This window comes from Pteropus medius, unplaced genomic scaffold (assembly GCF_902729225.1).
Source record: "Pteropus medius unplaced genomic scaffold, Ma_sr-lr_union100, whole genome shotgun sequence".
NCBI classification, from domain to species: Eukaryota; Metazoa; Chordata; class Mammalia; order Chiroptera; family Pteropodidae; genus Pteropus; species Pteropus medius.
Window position 1 is genome coordinate 6,367,857 of NW_024354911.1, and position 18,016 is coordinate 6,385,872.

Consider the following 18,016-nt stretch of genomic DNA (forward strand, 5'->3'; position numbering starts at 1 on the left):
AATTTCCCAGTTCTTTACTTCGCTACATTCTTGCAATGCAGTTTGTGGAAAATAGATATTTTTCTTTTTTTCCACACAATTTCCCCCACTCTCCATTTCCATTATTTTATTTTTATTTTTTTGGAAAAAAATGTTTATCTGGTTTCTTCTTTTTCTAATATGACTAATATATGCCCACTGTAGAAACTTAATATCTTTTAATTTGGGGGACTATCAGCTTGCAGAAGCCTGTGAGGTATTGCAAGTGGACAGATTTGTCTTTATGTGGGCCAACAAAAGGCCACCTGCTGCTGGGTGGTGGGGGTGTGTGTGCGGGCAGTCATCATAGTGCTGCTGCCACCACTCACGAGGTGCTGGGAGAGCAGAGGTGCAGCCACTGGGGGGTGCTCAAGTCTTTGGGCTGAATAGCAGTGGTAGTGGCCCTGCGTGCCAGGAAGAGAGTGCTGTGGAGGCAAGCACCAAGCATTGTAACTTTGATCCTAGTGAGTCACACCTTGAAGGATTCACCTTGGAAGACCCACCTGGTTTGCTGCAAACCCTCCTCTTGGTCCATGGGTGCCCCACCAGCAAATTCTGCCATCTGTCGAACTTTTATGATATGTAGGGCCTTAAGGCACCTGGGTAGATTGCCTTCAAAACACAATCAAATTTAATCTTCACAATAACCCTGTAAGAGATGTTACTATTCCTATTTTATAGGAGAGAGCAAAATGAGGCTTCAAAAAAATAGAAAAGTCGTTCAGAGCCAAGATTATCCAGCTATCAGGGAATGAAGCTGAGCATCTCAACTCACACCACTGACCTGAAAGCCCAAGCCACAAACCATTTCCCTGTGTTGCCCCTGGAGGGAGCTGGGATGAGAAAGCATCAGACTCTCCATGGGGAGTGGAAAGTCTGGTTACAGCAGCAGGAGGCCAAGTAGCCTTACCCATGTGTCAGTTGTTTGGGGACCTGCCATTTCACAGGTAGTGCTCTGGTTTTTGCAGAGGGCCATCAGACCTGACCAGGAAGTGGAGACTTATCTTCAGGTTAAATCTGAGTGGGGTGCTGGTGTGCAGAGCGTGGTGTGGCATATGGAGGGTGTGCCTGCTTACCCTGAGGGTTCTCGGGTCTGAGCCAATGACACCAGGGTTGTGAGGGTTCGCATGCTCAGGGGCCACTCCAGGTGTGGGTGTTTCTGTCTGTCTGCTGGGTTGGTCAGGAGACGCGATGAGTCCTGTCTCCAGCGAGCAGCATTGCTCCAGAAAGGCTCACGTCCATGTACCCTGGGGCTCCTGTCCATGGAGCACAGTAACAGGAGACTGTTTTGAAATGGGGCGTGGGGTAGGGATGGGAGTGCCCTCTGAGGAATGGGGAAGCCGAGGGCAGGTCTTGTCAATCTGAGCTTCCTGTGACGCCCGGTGGCCAACAGAACTAACTTCTGAGAACTAAAAGTACAGACCAAATGAGCCAAAAGAGGAACTTGCAGATCATTTTGTCTGATAGCCTCATTTTACAGATGAGGAAACTGAGGCTTGAGGGAAGTTGTGATGTATCTAAAGTGACGAAACCGGTGAGAGGCAGAGGTAAACAGGCACCTGACTTCTGACCACACCTGCGGGCCACACGAGGTCATCCCTGCAGTGACCCTGGCTCTCTTCTCGCCTTATTACAGAGTAAGCCCATCTCCACCCCAAACCCCAGCTCCTCCCTTTTGTTGCCCAAGATGTTCTTTCCTATCCCCAGGACTTTGCTCACACTGTCTCTCTGCCGGACCCTGCAGTGGCTGCTCGGTTATCCCACTGGCTTGCCCGTGGAGCTCCTCATTATCCTTTACAACCTAGATTGAATACCACCTCCTCCAGGAAACCTCCCAAGTCTGCCAGCCTGGAAACATCCCTTTCTCCTCTTTATTCCTGACCTCATTGCTTGGGCTTTTCTGTAGGACCAGTTAACTGCTTTCCCTCTCTTTATCACAATAGTTCACATAGTGCACAATTTTCCTGGAACACGGGATGAGTATCATAACACACGCCCTCTCCACCCTCTTTTGAACATGAGAAATCTAAGACTCAGGGATGTTTGATGATTAATGACTGGTGGAGCAGACACAGCAGCCACCCAGGCCTCATCGCTTCCACCCCATTTGGACAGGAGCCAGCCACCTTCCTCTGCAGAACCACCTCTGTCGTCTCTAGGAATGGGTCCACTGGAGTTGTGCAGTGTGCAGCCTGTGTGACTGTACTCCTCAGCATTCCTCAGTCTCACTTTTGTGTCTGGCTCAGGGCTCTAAGTGAGGCAGATGCTCAATAAATGTGGATGGACGCAGAGGAACCACAATTCAAAGATAGCTCTCTTTTCTTTTCCTTCTCTCTCTGCTTCTTCCCTGAATCAGTTTGCCCCGCCGCCCTCCACCCCCTTTAACACCCTGCATTTTCCACTGAATTTTTTTACTGAGAAGAAGCACATTTAGAGATGTGAGCTGCGTACTTTGCTGGGTCTCAGCTTTGATGAAACTCTGATGCTAACACTAGGGAGACAGATGCTGCAGCTGACTGTAGGAGGGAAAGGAGGAGGGGGTAAGGGAAGCGGGGAGACTGGGAGTGGGAGATATGGGGGCAAAGAGGATTGGAGGAGAAAGGGAAGGGAGGGGAGGAAGAGAAGGAGGTGGGGAGGGGAGGAGGAGTTGGGGAGAGGCATCCAAGGGCATGATTCTTCCTCTCCTGCTCCTCCTATAGGGAGTTCAAACTTGCCACACGTCTGATGGGTCTAGCTGTGCTCTGTACAGAGAGTGACCCTGTGTGTATGTGGGGCAGCGGACGTAGCGTGAGAGAGTGTGCCTGCGGTGAGCGCGAGGGGCCAGATTGAGGCTGGGGGGGGCGGGGTAGCTGGAAGTCTGTGCTACCCCAATACCGCTCACTCTAACCTCAACCTCCTCCACCTCCCTTTCATTCTCCATGGGTTTTGAGGTCATATCAATTTCTAGCTGTGTGGCTTTGGTGAGTACATTAACCTCTCTGAATCTTCAGTGGTAAATAGGCTGATATCTTCCTCTTAAGGTCCTTGTGAGTAAATAAGATACTTTATTTACTGGGCCTGATTCATAGAGCGTGCTAAATAAACAAGTATCAATCCTCCTGCCCCTCCTTCAAATCCACCTCTCAAAGCCCGGTGAGGCAGGGTTTTCAAGGTGAGCGCCTGAAGCAAAACCATCCCCCGGCAGTGGTAGGATGGTAGAGGACATTTGGGCATGGCAGGGATGCTAGCTCTTTGCCCCTGACCTATGGCTCTGCATGGCCTCCTTCAGGGTTGTAGGACCATGACCAAGTGGTCAGAGAGGGTGACTTGTTTTGTGGCTTTTCTCTAGTAATTTGCTTCATATCATTTTCTTATGAGTCACCTTTTGCTAAAACACTTGCTCAGCCTCTGCCACGGGCAGGCAGCCGTGCATGCACTTCTGGCTGGGCTCAAGCCCTAGCTGCCACTTCCTTCTCCCTGTCATTTCTCAGTTGGCTGAGGTGGAACGGCCCACCCACTAAGGCTTCCTCTAGCAGGCCAATCCCTCAACTCTCTCTGGAGTTTCTCCAAGGCCCCTTTGGGCATTTCCAGTAGGACGTGTTGGATGACACTCTGGGCTTGGCCATCAGCATAGTTCTGCTCCACAGATTTCTCTCAGCAGGTTGACTATAAAGTGAAGAATGTGCACATGTAAGTTAGTCTGCACGCATTTACGTACCCTGAGGGTCCACCTGGCCTGTAAGGTCCTTCTGACTCCGAGGGCTGTGCTTCTATGATAAGCCCCCAAATACATAATGGATGCGGCAGGTCAGAGAACTCATGAAAATCCCCCGGCTCTTCTCTTTAGCTGCCTTCAGGTCTGGTTTCATGGGTTGGTCCACCGCCTAAGATTTCTCCTTCTATCTGGGGTTAGCAGATGCCTAAAACAGTAATCCTCCCCTCTTCCCCTCAACCCCCGTAACAGTATTATTAGTCAGCCACACTTGAGTGTGAATTACTTTAATCAGATTGCTTTCCCCATTAACATCCTCAAAGGAAGGGGATGAGTAGAGTGAGGGCCTAAATTACTTGTGATGCCATGACAGACTCTGCCTTTCAGAATAACTCAGCTTTGTGACCTCTGCACAGACAGCAGAATGTAGCGAGTGAAGAGAGAACTGTCCTTGGCACTAGAAGGCCAGTTTGAGCAGATGAAAGTGCTTTGAGGAGGGCAGGTCTGAGAGACCTCCAGGAAAGATCCGGAAGATTGAAAACAAAGGGGTCTCCCCCGGGACTTTGCTACCTCGGTGAGGTATAGATGGGCATTCAATTACCTCTGGTATCTGCCCATTGACAGTCTTGCTCTCCAGACTGCCCTGAGGGTTCGAATGCCAGAACCTGGAGACACAGACATCTGGCCACCAGCAGGGGTCACTGTTTTGGCATCTAAGGCCAAAGTAGAGGGTTTCTGGGTTTGGGAAGGAGCTGGAAAGGAAAGGGGCTGCCACTTTGTTAGGGATGGGAGTGTTTGCCTCTTGCTAGGAATTCTTTTGCAGCCAGATAGCAGATCAACTTGAATTTGGCTCCCAAATCTGAGCCCCGAGAAAAATTCTGACACCTTAGCCCTGCCGGTCCTACCACCCAGGGCGGCGTCACTGAGGCTCAGGAGCTGAGTTCCTACAGGCTGTGCAGGATGTCTTGGCCCAGGGCCTCACACAGGAGGAGGCTGAGTGGGCAGCAACTTGTCTCACCAGCCCCCTGCATTGTAGGCAGGAAAGTCCCCATCAGAGAGCTCATATTTGGCTTTTAGAGGATTCCATCCCCCGCCCCGGAGAAAGAAGTAACACTTAAGTTACTGTCACTGACGTCAGATTATTGAAGAGAAGGCCCCCAGGACACAGGGCATTTATGAGAGCAAGCAAGGACTTGGGAGGGGAGGACAGCTCAGAGAGAAATTTTCCCTTCTAACGTCGTATCTTTGCAGGCAGAACTTCACTGATGCTAAGTTCTGGCACAGACCTGATCTTACTGGAGCTCATGGTGACTTCGAAGGTGGAGGTGGCATGGGAGGTCACAGATGGGAGCCTGAGGCTCACAGTGACTTGCCCTAAGTCACAGAGCCGAGACTCAGCAGAACCAGGCCTTGTGGTTGTGCATAAGACATAGCTGGGCCTGGTGGCCCCACGTGGGCTTGGGGTAATTTAGAGGAAGTTGTGCAGGTTTCTGCAGCCACGTGGCCACTTCAGGGCCAGCTCTGCCAGGAGTTCAAGGCTCCGGGCTGGTGCTTTTGTTCTAACGGAAGAAGCCCTGAGAGCTGCTGGCTGGACCTCGTCGGGGGTTTTAGAAAGAGAAGGGGCCTCGAAGGAGGTTGGCAAGATCAACCCCATTCCATCATTTTACGGCACAAAACGACTGAGGCCCAGTGGGGTCAGGGCCCTGAGCAAGGTGATCAGCAGTTGGGAACAGTGTGGGAAGTCCCTCCAGTCTCCTGACTGTTTTTTCATGTGGCCCTGGGCTCGTCACTCTCCGATAAGCTCTGCTATAGACATTGGTGGCTGTTTTTATGCTTCCCCACTCCCTCATACAGACAGAAACTTTCTCTTTTACACTCTCCCTTGGGCTTCTGAGTTTGTGCTTGTCTCTCTCTATTCTCTGCCCTCTCACTTCACTGCCTGGTTCAACAGCCATTTGTCCATCCATCAGTCCATCCATCTGTGCACTCATTCCTTGTATGAAGGTATATATGGCCATCTCCATGTGCCAGGCTCTGTTCTGGGCCAGGCAGGCCTGGTCCCTGCACCCTCCAGAAATGAGAGAGACTTCAAATGCATAATTCCACCAATATAGAATGAGGCCTGTGATTCATGAAGGAACAAGCACAGGGTACAAGGAGAGTGTATCACTAAGTCCTGCTCCAGGAGGTCAAACCAGGGAGTCTTCTTGCAGGAAATAAGACTCTTCTTTCTCTCCTTAACACCGCCAGCTGCAGATCCATCCCATTGGTCCCCTTGGTCAAGGGCACAGTGGCATTTCCAGTAGAGTTCCATGGAGCCCTGGAAGACGTCGTGGAGAGAGGAGTGAGCATGTCTTCTGGACCCTGGCAGTGCTGCTGCGGTGAAATATGGGGTAAGTTCTTTAACCTCTTTGAGCATCAGTTTCCTCATCTGTAAACTGAGGATGTACGTGGCCAACTCTGAAGGATAGAAAGTGGTGACAAGTGAACAGTCCTTTCTCTCCTTTGATTTGACATTGTGAGAATCAATGTCTCAAGTCTTCTTGCTGGTTGCTTGTTCTGGCTTGGTCCTTTTTCACCTTGTGATGCAAATGAGTGACAGAAAGCTGATATGAGCTGACCAATACAAAGCGGTGGTGATTGTCGGAAAGAGCACTGGTTTTGGAATCAGAAGGCTAGGGCTCAAGTGCTGCTTCTATCCCAAGCAGCTGCGTGGACTTGGGCCAGTTGCTCTCTCTGGACCTTATTTTCCTCATCTGTAAAATGGGTCTGCCTATTTCTCAGATGGTAGAGATTGCAGATGCCAGTGCCTGTCTCTGTAGAGCACTGAGACTTCTCCAGAAGGTTCTGCCCAGAGAACAATGCTGGATGGACTCGGTGGTAGGCTGAGGGTCTGGCAGGTGCACGGGCGGATGGAGGCCAGTTGGCCCACTGTCGGGCCCCACACACTGTTAGCCATGTGAGGCCCGCGCTCCTATGTTGTGGGCTTCCATTGGAATAAACAAGAGGCCCTTGGATGGAGGGGGTGGTTTGGAGCGGGGAGGGCCCAGCTGGTTTCCACATGCAGGCATGGCTACGGCATGGGGGTCCCGGGGGGTCTCATTACTGGCTCTGCCTCCAGCACTCCCTGCTCCTAATCCAGGAAGCACACGCCTTCCTGTGGGGCCATCAGATATTCAGAGTAGAAGATGGTGGGGCTGCTGGGCAAGGGAAAGCGGCCCTCCTGGCCTCCAGGTTAGCCGGCCCTTCGTGAGGTTGATATGCATGCCATGCCTGGGTGTCCTGGAAGCCTGTACCCCTTCCTTTAATCCCCTTTCCTCTCCTAGACACCCCCTTTGCTTACCAGCATTTCTTCTTTTCCCTTTGTGCTGCCCTCTGTTGGGGCTCACTATTCTCAATTCTGTGGCCCTCTCTTTCTCTTCATTCATTTGGCGACTTCACTGACTGCCTCCTCCTTGCCCGGCCGGGGTCTAGGCAGATGCCCAGGACGGTTGGTAGAGTGGTTTGCAAGAGCTGGTTTTTCTCAAGTGAAAATACCCGTGGAGTCCTAATGTATAAAACAGAAAGAGCTGCACCATCTCAGCCTCGTCCCCCAGCCCACAGATGGACATGGAGGTGACCCCAAACAGTGTAGTTTGAGGTCCACAGCTCTGGTCCAATGCCCTTGTTTTATGCAAATGAGAACCAGGCTCAGAGTGGACAGGGGTTTACCCAGATCATATAGCATGTTGATGGCAGAGCTGGCACTGGAACCCATATAACCTGACTACCAGTTTAAGGCCCCCTCTTCCTGGACCACCCAAGTCCCTCCCAGTTTAGCTGTAAATTCTCATAAAGCTACCCCCGCCCCCACACCCCTTGGACTCTGCACAGATACCCAAGCCTTTCCTCCTGCACATCAGGCTTGTCCTGCAACATTTGACATGATTTCTGAAAGTGATAGGATAATGTAGGATGTGGCATCCAGGTGAAGTGGACCTTGAGGACAGGACAGCTGGGATGAGGGGGTGGGGGAAGAAGCTGGGATGAGGGAAGAAGCCCTTGGAGGGCACACTGACAGCAACTATGGATATTGAGAGAGGAAGAGGAGGGGCAGCCCAACTCCTTCCCCTTGATGGCTTATCATAAATAATAATAGATTCTAGATAGTGATCTCAACTAATATCTCAGGCACATTCATTATGATTTAATCCATTTGACAACTAGTGAGGTAGTTTTATTGTCCTCAGTAACCTTTTCAGAGAGGTTAAACAACTTGCTTGAGGTCCCACGGCCAGTGGCAGAGCTGGGATCTGAAAGCAATCTGGCTCCAGTACCAGGCCCAAACATTCTTGTATGGCTTGAAGTACCAGCAGGTGACATGGCTCTTTCTCCTTTTCCTGTCCACACTCCCACCCTTAGATACCCCTAGTTACCATAATTACTCTGATTGGCCTGTCCAGATGAGGGGTGGGTCTTGGTCGAGAGCCTGCAAAGGAGCACCTGGCTGTCCTCTCAGCTAGAGCCACATATATTTGTCTGCTGCCCCCAGACAAGGCGGGCTTCTGTCTGTAAAAGGCTGTTTGAGTTCAGAAGCCACATCTGCATAAGCAGGGTCTGTGAGATTCAAGACTCCCCAATGCACGATGTCAAGACATTTGGCCTAATGAATGGCCATAGGACATTTAAAGCAGGCTAATGGTGCCTCTGATGTCTGGGGAATCTGCACGTATTTATAGGCACCTTTTTGGCCCCTCTGCCTTGAATTGGGGGCCGGTACCTCCCATCTCCTGATAGAATTGCTCTGTACATTTGTCTTTTCAAATCCTGGATGTTCCTAGGGCCTAGAAGTACATTCGGGTGTGAGCCCTACTGTTGGGAAATCCAACAGATACTTTCACTTCTCACCACCCACAACAGGGAGGAAAAGCATATCCTCTTCTCCAGCAGGCCTGGGACTGGAGGGCGCCAGAGACCACCTGCCTTTCCCACCTACGTGCCACCTGAGAGTAGCAGCAAATGTTCTCATCCTGGCTGGGTTCATTAAGCCCAGGAGCTTGGAAGTGGGAGAGAGAATTTTCTCATTTCATGAAAATTTAAACTAATGTGCAGAGGCAGTCAGAGCCTACCTAGTTATTTCCTCTCTCCTGCCCAGAGTTATTTAGTTCTCTCTCTTCCTGGTGAGAGGTAGGGCACTGGAAGGAAACGGAAGCAGCTGATGGGGGAATGATTCATTCTGTTTGGGGGTGTGTTGCCTTATGGGGAACTCGTGAATAACCAGCATTGATTGAGCACTAACCGTGTGCCAGATACTTCATATATTCTTCATTTCATTTAATTTGCTAAACAACCCTATGAACTAAGAATTCTTTTACAATTTCACAGGTGGGGAAACTGATGTTCAGAGAGGTAAAGTAACTTACCTAAAGTCACACAGCTGGAGACTGGCAGAGCTGGGACTCAAAGCTTGGTCCATTTACCATTAAGACCTGGGCTGTGAGTACTGTGTTAGGTGGCTTCCTGCAGGAGGGGGAGCCACTGACAGCTTCTGAGTGACAGTCATGTTTGGAACATGCTACCTCTTGGCCTGCTAGCCTGGGGACTCAGACTTTCCTCAGCTGATCTGGGCACCTACTCAGGGGTGGGTAGGATAGAGCTTATCTAAGGAGAAGCTGGAAAATCAGATTCTAGCCCGTAAGAACCAGGTCCCTTGGTTTGTGCTTTTGGGGAAGGAATTGAGGCTTTGGAATCAAACCTGGGTTTTTGGTGCTGGCCATTTGCTACCTTATCATGTGCCAGGTTCGAGTAACTTACATTCTCTATACCTCGGCGTCCTCATTTTCAAAATGGGGCTAATGGCAGCATTTATCTCTTAGAATCAGAAGGAAGATCACGGAGACAATGATGTCTGCAAACAGCTTTAGCCCAGTGCCTGGCCTGCGGGAGGCACTCACAACACGTTAGCTTCCCTCTGCAATTCCTTTCTAGAGCAACATGTGCTGTATTGTCTGCTATGCCTACCGCAGCTCTGTGGACGGAAGGGGCCTATCTACCACTGCTGGTGGAGGGACGGGGTCTGACATGTGTGTGGGTCAGCAGTGGAAGGTGCCTCCATATCCCAGGTACAAATTGCCCTTGCAAGCTCCCTGGCATGAAGGCTTTGTGCTTCCCCTAGAAATGCTACAAAGAGGACAGACACCCTTCTCCTGAGGCCCACAGGGAGGGGCCATCAGCAGTCATGGGACCAGGCTGCAGAGGTGTCACTGAGCCCAGTGCATGCTTATAGAGCATAGGACCTCTTTGGGAATCATATCCTGTGCTTCCCACAACTTCAGAAAGACACATTCCAGCCTTGAGGAAATTATGAATCATCAGCAGTGTGGACAGAATCTATGCTTTAACCAGGGCCTGGCAGTGGCAGGTTGGCCTAATCGAGGAAGAGGCCTTTCAGGCAGGCAGATGGCAGCATTAGGAAGGTCCCAGGACAAGAGGTGGGACAGTCATGGTGAGGCAGGGAAGGAGAAGTCCTAGGCCCTATAGAGTTGCATTGTCATTGATTTCTCCACAGCCTTGTGAGGCATAGGTGTAGTTATTTCCATCTTGTAAATGAGGGAAACGAGGCCCAGAGAGACACATTATGCACCCAGTTACACAGCTAGTAGAGAGACCCTGCAGGGGAACCCTGATCCATGGTACCAAGGCCTGCCCTCTTGCTACTGCTCAACTGAGTTCTGGGCATGGTTGATAGTGCCAGCCAATCTGCTTGCAAACTGGATGACCCATTAGCATCATCTCTCAGTAATGAGCATGGAGAAGCCAAGTGATGATTCAACAAAACTCTGGGTGGATAAAAGCAGCTACTCCTGGGAGCTCCTGGGGAGAAGATCACGACAGGGGCTCCTGGTGCTGACTTCTCCGAGGCCAGCTCAGGGTTCTCTGGGCACATTTTGGGCTATATTTCAGACCCAAGCATGTCTGTGCTTACATCCAGCTGTCCTGCCTGGGGTATTCTGCTGGCTTCCCCATCCACTTGTGGTCAGTGGGAGGACCAGGGCACACAATGTATCCCCTTCCAGCCCCTTCTCCATACAACCAGACCTTCAGTTCGTCACTAGCTTATGGCTTGGGTGCCAACCTGAGGGTTTTACAGTGTGGCGGCTGTTGATGGCTTTGCATTAGAAATGTCTTGTTGAAGTTGGGCAGTTGAGAGCTTTACCAGGTCCTGCAGAATCAGAATCTGGAGGGTTGGGGGCGTCAGGGAATCTGTCTACAGAACCCACTTTGATAACACTGCATCTGGAGGGGGACATGCTCCCCGCAGACCCAGCCCATGCCTGACACAGTGGAAGCACTCAACGAATAAGAAGCAAAATCAAGGAAGAAAATAAAGTAAATGAAAAAAAGAAAGATGTATACTTTGTCCTTTCCACTGCGAGTGTATACTCTCTCTGGGGAGATGAAGCACCCACATAGAAAAGACTGATGTCCTTGTCCGGCCAAGATAGCCCACAAAGGTTCACTCCCACTAGACACTAGCAAATACCCACTGCCCAGATCAGACAGACAAGCCTGACAGAAATCCTGGGAGGTGGATTGAGACAGATGTGAGGCAAGGGGACAGGACAAGCAGGCTTTCCACCACTCCCCATTTTATATCAAACCTAGTTCAACCAATATATATTGAGAGTTTCTTCTGTCCTGGGCTGTGGGCTAGCTGCCGAAAATATGAGAGAGAGAAATTATCTCTTCATCTAGGAAGTAATTGTTTAGAAGGGAAGACAGACATGTAAATAAAAAATTATTTACATGTGAAATACTGAGAGAAGGCAGTAGCTGAATCACAGCAGAATGACTAAAACCTGGGCTCTAGAATTAGACAAGGTGAGTTCAGATGTCGGTTCCATCAGAGCTTAGCTGAGGGACCTGGGGTAAGTTCCTAACATTACTCAGTGTCAGGTCTTTATCTGTAAAACGAGATCATTTTAGAACTTAATGCAGACCATTCTAAAGAGTTATGCGGGTAATGCATGTGAAGAATTTGGCCCCAATCTGGGCCTGGGAATCACGTAGCAACATTAGCTCTGTCGATTATAATGGATGGAAGAGAAAGTGATTAACCCCATCAAGGTGGGGATCAGAGGCAGCGAGGCTAGGACAGAATTTTGAAGAGTAAAAATGAGTTCGCCAGACAGGCAAGGATGGAGGAGCTTTGGAGGAAGTGGGAACACAATATACGAAGGCTGCCGAAGCAACTGGAAATATATTGTCTTCAAGAACATGGTCAGAGAACCTTGACCGCTTGGATTGGCTGGGCCTTAAAGGACTGGAGGTGAAAAGGATGGAAAGAAGTGGAGACGAAGCCGTGGCCTGTTGGGGAGAGTACTTAATGCCATAGAATGTAGCTAACCATTCTATGGCATTAAGTACTCTCCCCAACAGGGCAGCTACGAAGCTGCGATCATACTGCCACTCACCGATGCTTTCTCCGTAGCAGACATTGCTAATTGATCACAGAACTCTTCTTTGCTCCACCAGGACAAGACTTTGACATCATGATTGAATTCTCTAGGCAGCCACTATCAGCTGATTGGCATTGACCTTTAAGTTGTTTGCCTTCCTGGAGAGAGGACTAGATACTGGCCCTTCCAGAACCCACTCACACATCCCTACCCCTAGCTGGGAGTGTTATCGAGCCTTTCCTGTCTTCACCACACTGTGGTTTGGGCTGCAGTGGGCTGGCAAGCTGTAGCCTTTCCTTCTCTTAGGCTAGCCTTCTCTGGGTCTGTGTCCTAACCGCAGGTCTAGGAGGCAGCTGGAGTAGTCCGCCATTTGAGGTTTAGCTGTCCTCGGGCTGTTCCACCCCACCCTCCCCGGAGCACTAGCCACCCCCGAGCAGCGTTGACTATGTGGCCAGGGTGGGCCCCTCTGCCGGAGCTGGCTCACGCTCCATCTGTAGCAGCAGCACCACATTGAGCCCAGTGACAATTTCAAAGCTCGCCCTAGATACTTCCAGTTGGGTGAGGGAGGTGGGCAGGGCGGGGCTCACTCCCAGACAGGCCACTGCGGCAGGGGCCGGGAATAGCCCAGACAACTCCACACAGTACAGACATGCTCCATTTAAGCAAGCCCTGGAGAGGCGGGAGTGAAGAGCACAGACTTGGTTTCCAGACAGCCTGGGGTTAAATTCTGGCTCTGCTACTTACCAGCTCTAACCTTTACCTTTTACTGTACCTCTGTTTTCTCATCTGTAGTGGGGATAATAATAATAGTAATGCCTTATAGACTTGTTGCAAGAATCAACTGAAGGATTCTAAGGGAAGCTCTGGCATTTAGTAACACTGTATAAAGATTAATTATTATAAGGAAGGAAGGACAGAATGTACGCAAAGGGCTTGTGAGTAGGACGGAATAAATCTGAACATACCTTTGGGGGATTGAAAAGCTACATAGAGGGGTTACGACCGTGGTGGCTCCAGCTTGCTGAAAGCTCAGTGCTTCCCTCCCAGATATCAGGGGGCCTGGGAGCCCCGGAGCCCACAGCGTCTCCTGCCCTATCACATTACTCCCAGGACAAACCTCACTTCTCCTCCACTGAAACTGGCCTCTCTGCTCCCCAAAGACGGAACTCCTGTGAATTCCCTGCAGGCAACCTCCCTCCAGCCTGGCAGGGTGGGAAATTAATCTCGCTTTAATCTTATACTTACTGTACAGGATTCCACCCCCCAGTGAGACAATGAAATTAACCTGCCACTAATTTTCTGTTGGCCAACCCTGGGTTTCAGCATTTTCAACCCTGCTTTTCCAATTGTCTTTAGCTGGGGGAAACAAAGATCTAATCTCGTCTCTTATTTATTCTGTCTTTGAAAAATTGAATCACACTGGCATTTTGCTCTACTGGTTTGGGAAGAAGGGTGGAATGAGGTTTCTCATCTCTCCCGGAGGGCACAGATTCCAGACCTGTCACCCCAGCCTCTTCCCAGCCTTCTGGGTGTATGGGGATTAGGGGCCCATTATCTATTTCCTCACTCGGAGTCCAAGTGTATCAGTCACAGACAGGATGACTAACAGCTGCCTCCTAGGCAGCTGCGGGAAGGGGGGGCCCCAAAGCTCAAATTCCAAGTGATGGTGTGAGGTAAGGACCTGAGCCCTTCTTCCCAGGGTGTGTGTGTGTGTTTGAGGATCAGGACCTAGCCCTGTCTACCCTACCTGTTTAGTCTCTACTCCCAGCACTTAAGGCTCCAGCCTCTGCAGCTGCCCTTCTTTCCTGAGCTTGGTAGGTCCTAAGCTGCTCCCTCTGCCTAGCCTCTGTTTCCCTGACCTTGGATAACGCCTTGAGCTCTCTGTGCCTTTATAAAACAGGAATAATAAGAGTACCTACCATCTGGGTGGGAAGTGAGGACTAAAGAAGATTATCACCTGAAGACCGAGGCGAGCAAGACGTTCACAACTGCTTGATAAGTGGGAGCTTGTATTGTTGTCACCTGACCCAAATGTCCCTACCTCTGGGACACCTTCCCACCACCTCCCCAACAGAAAGAGGGTCCTCTCCTCTGAGCTGCCTTGGTGGCTTGTTCACACCTCTGCTCCAGTGGGGGGCGGCTCCCCTGAGCCCTTATGCTGACCCTCATTCTGCAGGCTCACTGCAGAACAAGGTAATCTCTACATTTCAATTCCTTCAACTACAGAGTAGAAATAATGGCAGTAATGACCTCATTGGGGTTGTCAGGGGATTAAATGATATAATGCTCCTTAAGGGCTTAACACAGGTGCGACCTTAAATGAGCTGTGAGCAAATGTCATGCCAGCCCTTGTGTCATCGGTCATGCACGGTGAAGTCTGTCCCTCCCAGCAGAGCTCCCTAACTCAGAGACAGACCTTAGTGTTTCTCAGGACCTACCCATTGGGCCTGACTCCACGGAGCAGCAGGTGAGGCTTACCAGGTGGAGGGAGGTTCTCAAGTCCACCCATCCTGATGTCCCCAACTAGCACTCCTGTCCCTGGGGGGTACCTCCTGTGCTGTCTGAGGCAGCCTGCCTCCCTGCGTCACTGTCACAGATAAGCTGCACCACTGCCCTGATGGTGTTGATAACCATGTCCCACGCATTGTGCCAGTCACCAGCAAATCATCAGCACCAAGCCCTTATCCTAGAATGTCAGAGCTGGGGAGATCTTGGAAACCATCTCCACATTTATGCATGAGGACCAGAGAGGTTATCCAGCTTGCCAAAGGCCTCACAGCAAGTTGGAGACAGCACTGGACTGGATTCAGTCTCTTGACTCCCACCGGCGGGCTCTTTCTGTCATAGTGCTCAGCCTGTCATTGCTTCACCAGAACCACTGTCATCACTCTGTGGAGGAAGGACACTATTATTTATTGAGCATCGGCTATGTGTCAGGCGCTGTGTAGGCTTTTATGTGTATTAGCTCAGTTATTCTTCTCGACACATCTGGAAGAGGTGATACATGCTCCCCATTTTATAGGTGGGAAAACTTAGGCTAAGAAAGGTAAAGTGACCTGATAAAGTCAAAGCAAGGCGATGACGAAGCTGGAGTTTAAACTCGGATCTGACTCCAAAGCTTGTGTTCTTTCCATTCTTCCTGAAGCCTCCTGAGGACAGATGGGCATAGCTGGGCCCCAGCCCTGGATGGATGGGAAGGGGCTGCCAGCCCGGCCTCTCCATCCTCCATCTGCTGTGAGCAGTCATGCAGGATGCTTGAACAATCACATTACAGACAGTGTCTGAGGATCGATGAAAGGCCAGGGCTGGATTTTCCTGGTAGTGTTTCCACTCCCTTAGTAACCCAGCTCAGGGCCCCTCCAACTAGACAGGCTGATTTCCATCCTCGCTTATGGGTGAGAAGGTAGATTTGCAGTGGGCTGGGGTTGGGCTGGGACTGGTGGAGCAGCAGAGACCAGGGCTGTGCAGCTGCCACGAGCCTCAGGCTGGTGGTGCCAGGAACAGGGCAGGAAGTGGTTTGTGGGGAGCCGTGACGAGGCTGAGGCAGTGCGATGTGGCTCTGCCTGAGGTTTCTGCTCTGGAAACCTGACTCATGTGGATGAAGACCAGCCCCCCCCCGCCGCTTCCCCAGGGGGCAGTTAGTGCAATTATAGCCCTGGCCTGGCAGGGAAGGGAGGGGGTGCTCCAAAGGGGACGCCAAATCTGGCTTCAGGAACCCAAGGCCACCCTAGGGGTCAGTGGTTTCACCACCAGCGGGTGGGTGGAGGGCCTGTGGGAGGGTGAGTCCACGCAGGCTAGTGCTGCACTGAGCAGCAGGAGGAAACTGGCGGCTGTGAGCTCCGCCCGAGGGGAGGGCTCCCCAAGTCTGGAGTCCTTGGTTCTAGTCCCAGCATGGTTCTGACTCACTGTGTGAAATTAGGCAAGGCCTTTTCTTTCTCTGGGCCTCACTTTCTTTCTTTATCTCTAGAATGAGGTTTCCACCAGCTTTAAGAATTAGATGACTCTCCCCTGCCCCCACCCAATCAAAGGCACATACAAACCACAAGAGTGCAAAATAACAACACGGAAAACCACAGCTAACATGTAGTAACTGCTGGAGATGTGCTGGGGCCTGCTCTGAGCCCTTGGCAGGATTGCTATAGTCCTTCCAACAGCCCCGATGTGCCCATTTGTCAGATTAGAAATAGGCCAGGAAGCATCCCGGCCCACATACTACAGAGAAGGCAAAATTTTTTGAATGCAAACTGAGGGTGCTACCAGGCCCCACCTGCTCCGGTACCCCCCACACCTTACTCTAGTGCCACTGGCCTACATTGTCACCTCCTTCCTATGCTACCTCCTTAGCCGTTAGTCATGACGAATGAATAAGCAATTTCTTTCCCTGATTGTTCTGGTAAAAGGAACATTGGACCCTGCTGCACAGATAGTCTGTTGTTTTCTATCCCCTCACCGCCCGCCCCCACACCAAATTCCAGGGTGACAGAACCAAAGGGGACCTTATCGACCAAATGGGATGAAGCTTTGGAGAGTTCTAGGAAGCTTCCTCAGGGAGTGAGTACGGGCTGCGTGTGCCCAACTCCGAGAGAGCCTGACTGCCGTTTCCGCGAGGTCCGTGGCCATCTGTGTGTTCTGCGCGCAGTTTTATGTGAAGAAAGTGTTGTCCTGCACACAACAGGTTTGACTATCCCTGATAGAGTCCAACTCTCCCATTTAATGGATGGTAAAACTGAGGCTCAGAGAAGGGAAATGACTTGCCCCGTGGGCACTTGAACTCAGATATCCCGTCTCTGCCTCTTCCCAGACTCTGGCCAGGCGTGGAAACAGAACCGGAGTTGCCTGCTGCGAGCAAGGGTGGAAGCTCTTTGGCTGTCAGGCAGACATTCCAAGCAAGACCTTTTGGGTTTCATTAAGCAGGGCATAGCTACTAAACTAGGGTGAAGCCCAGCCTGTGTCCTCTCCACGGCGTTATTGAGATCTAATTGACATATAACATTGTGTAAGTTTAAGGCATACAATGAGATGATTTGATACACATATATACCCTGAAATGTTTATCACGATAAGGTTAGTTAACTCATCCTTCATCTCACATAGTTATCATTTTGTTGCTGTTGTTATGGTGAGAACATTTAAGATCTCTTGGCAACTTAAAGTATACAACTCAGTACTGTTACCTATAGTCACCAAGGTGTCCATTAGATCCCCAGAACTTATTCATCTTGTAACTGAAAGTTTGTACCCTGTGACGAATTCTCCCCATTTACCTCCTGCCTCCACCAGCCCTGCTAACCATCAATCTACTCTCTGTTTCTATGAGTTTGATGTTTTTAGATTCCACATGTAAATGAGATCTTACCACATTTATCTTGTACTGTCTGACTTATTTCACTTACCATAACGCCCTCAAGGTCTATCCATGTTGTTGTAAATGGCAAGATTTCTGTCTTTTTATGGCCGAATAATATTCCATTACATAGACACCACATTTTCTTTATCCAATCACAAATCTATGGACACCAGCTTGCATTTTTTATTTGGGGAAAGCAGAGCAGTTCTGGCTAGTAAGCAGTTAGCAAGAATATCTGTATACAGTAGGTGCTCAAAACTGCAAACTGAGACTGAAACAGCTGTGTTTGCCTATGCAGTCAGCTTTCTACTGCCTGATTCACAGAGAAGACTCCAGAAGGGAAGACTTAGCTCGAGGCTGGGAGGTCAGTTGACGCGCCCTTCAGCTGTTGGGGAAGGTGAGGATCGCTCCCCTTCTCCTGTGCACCTTTCATAACCTGGGGCTGAATATTATGGGACACATTGGTCTGGGGGTGCAAAGACCCCTGGTTCCAGACCAGTGGTCCTGAATCCTAGTCCTAAT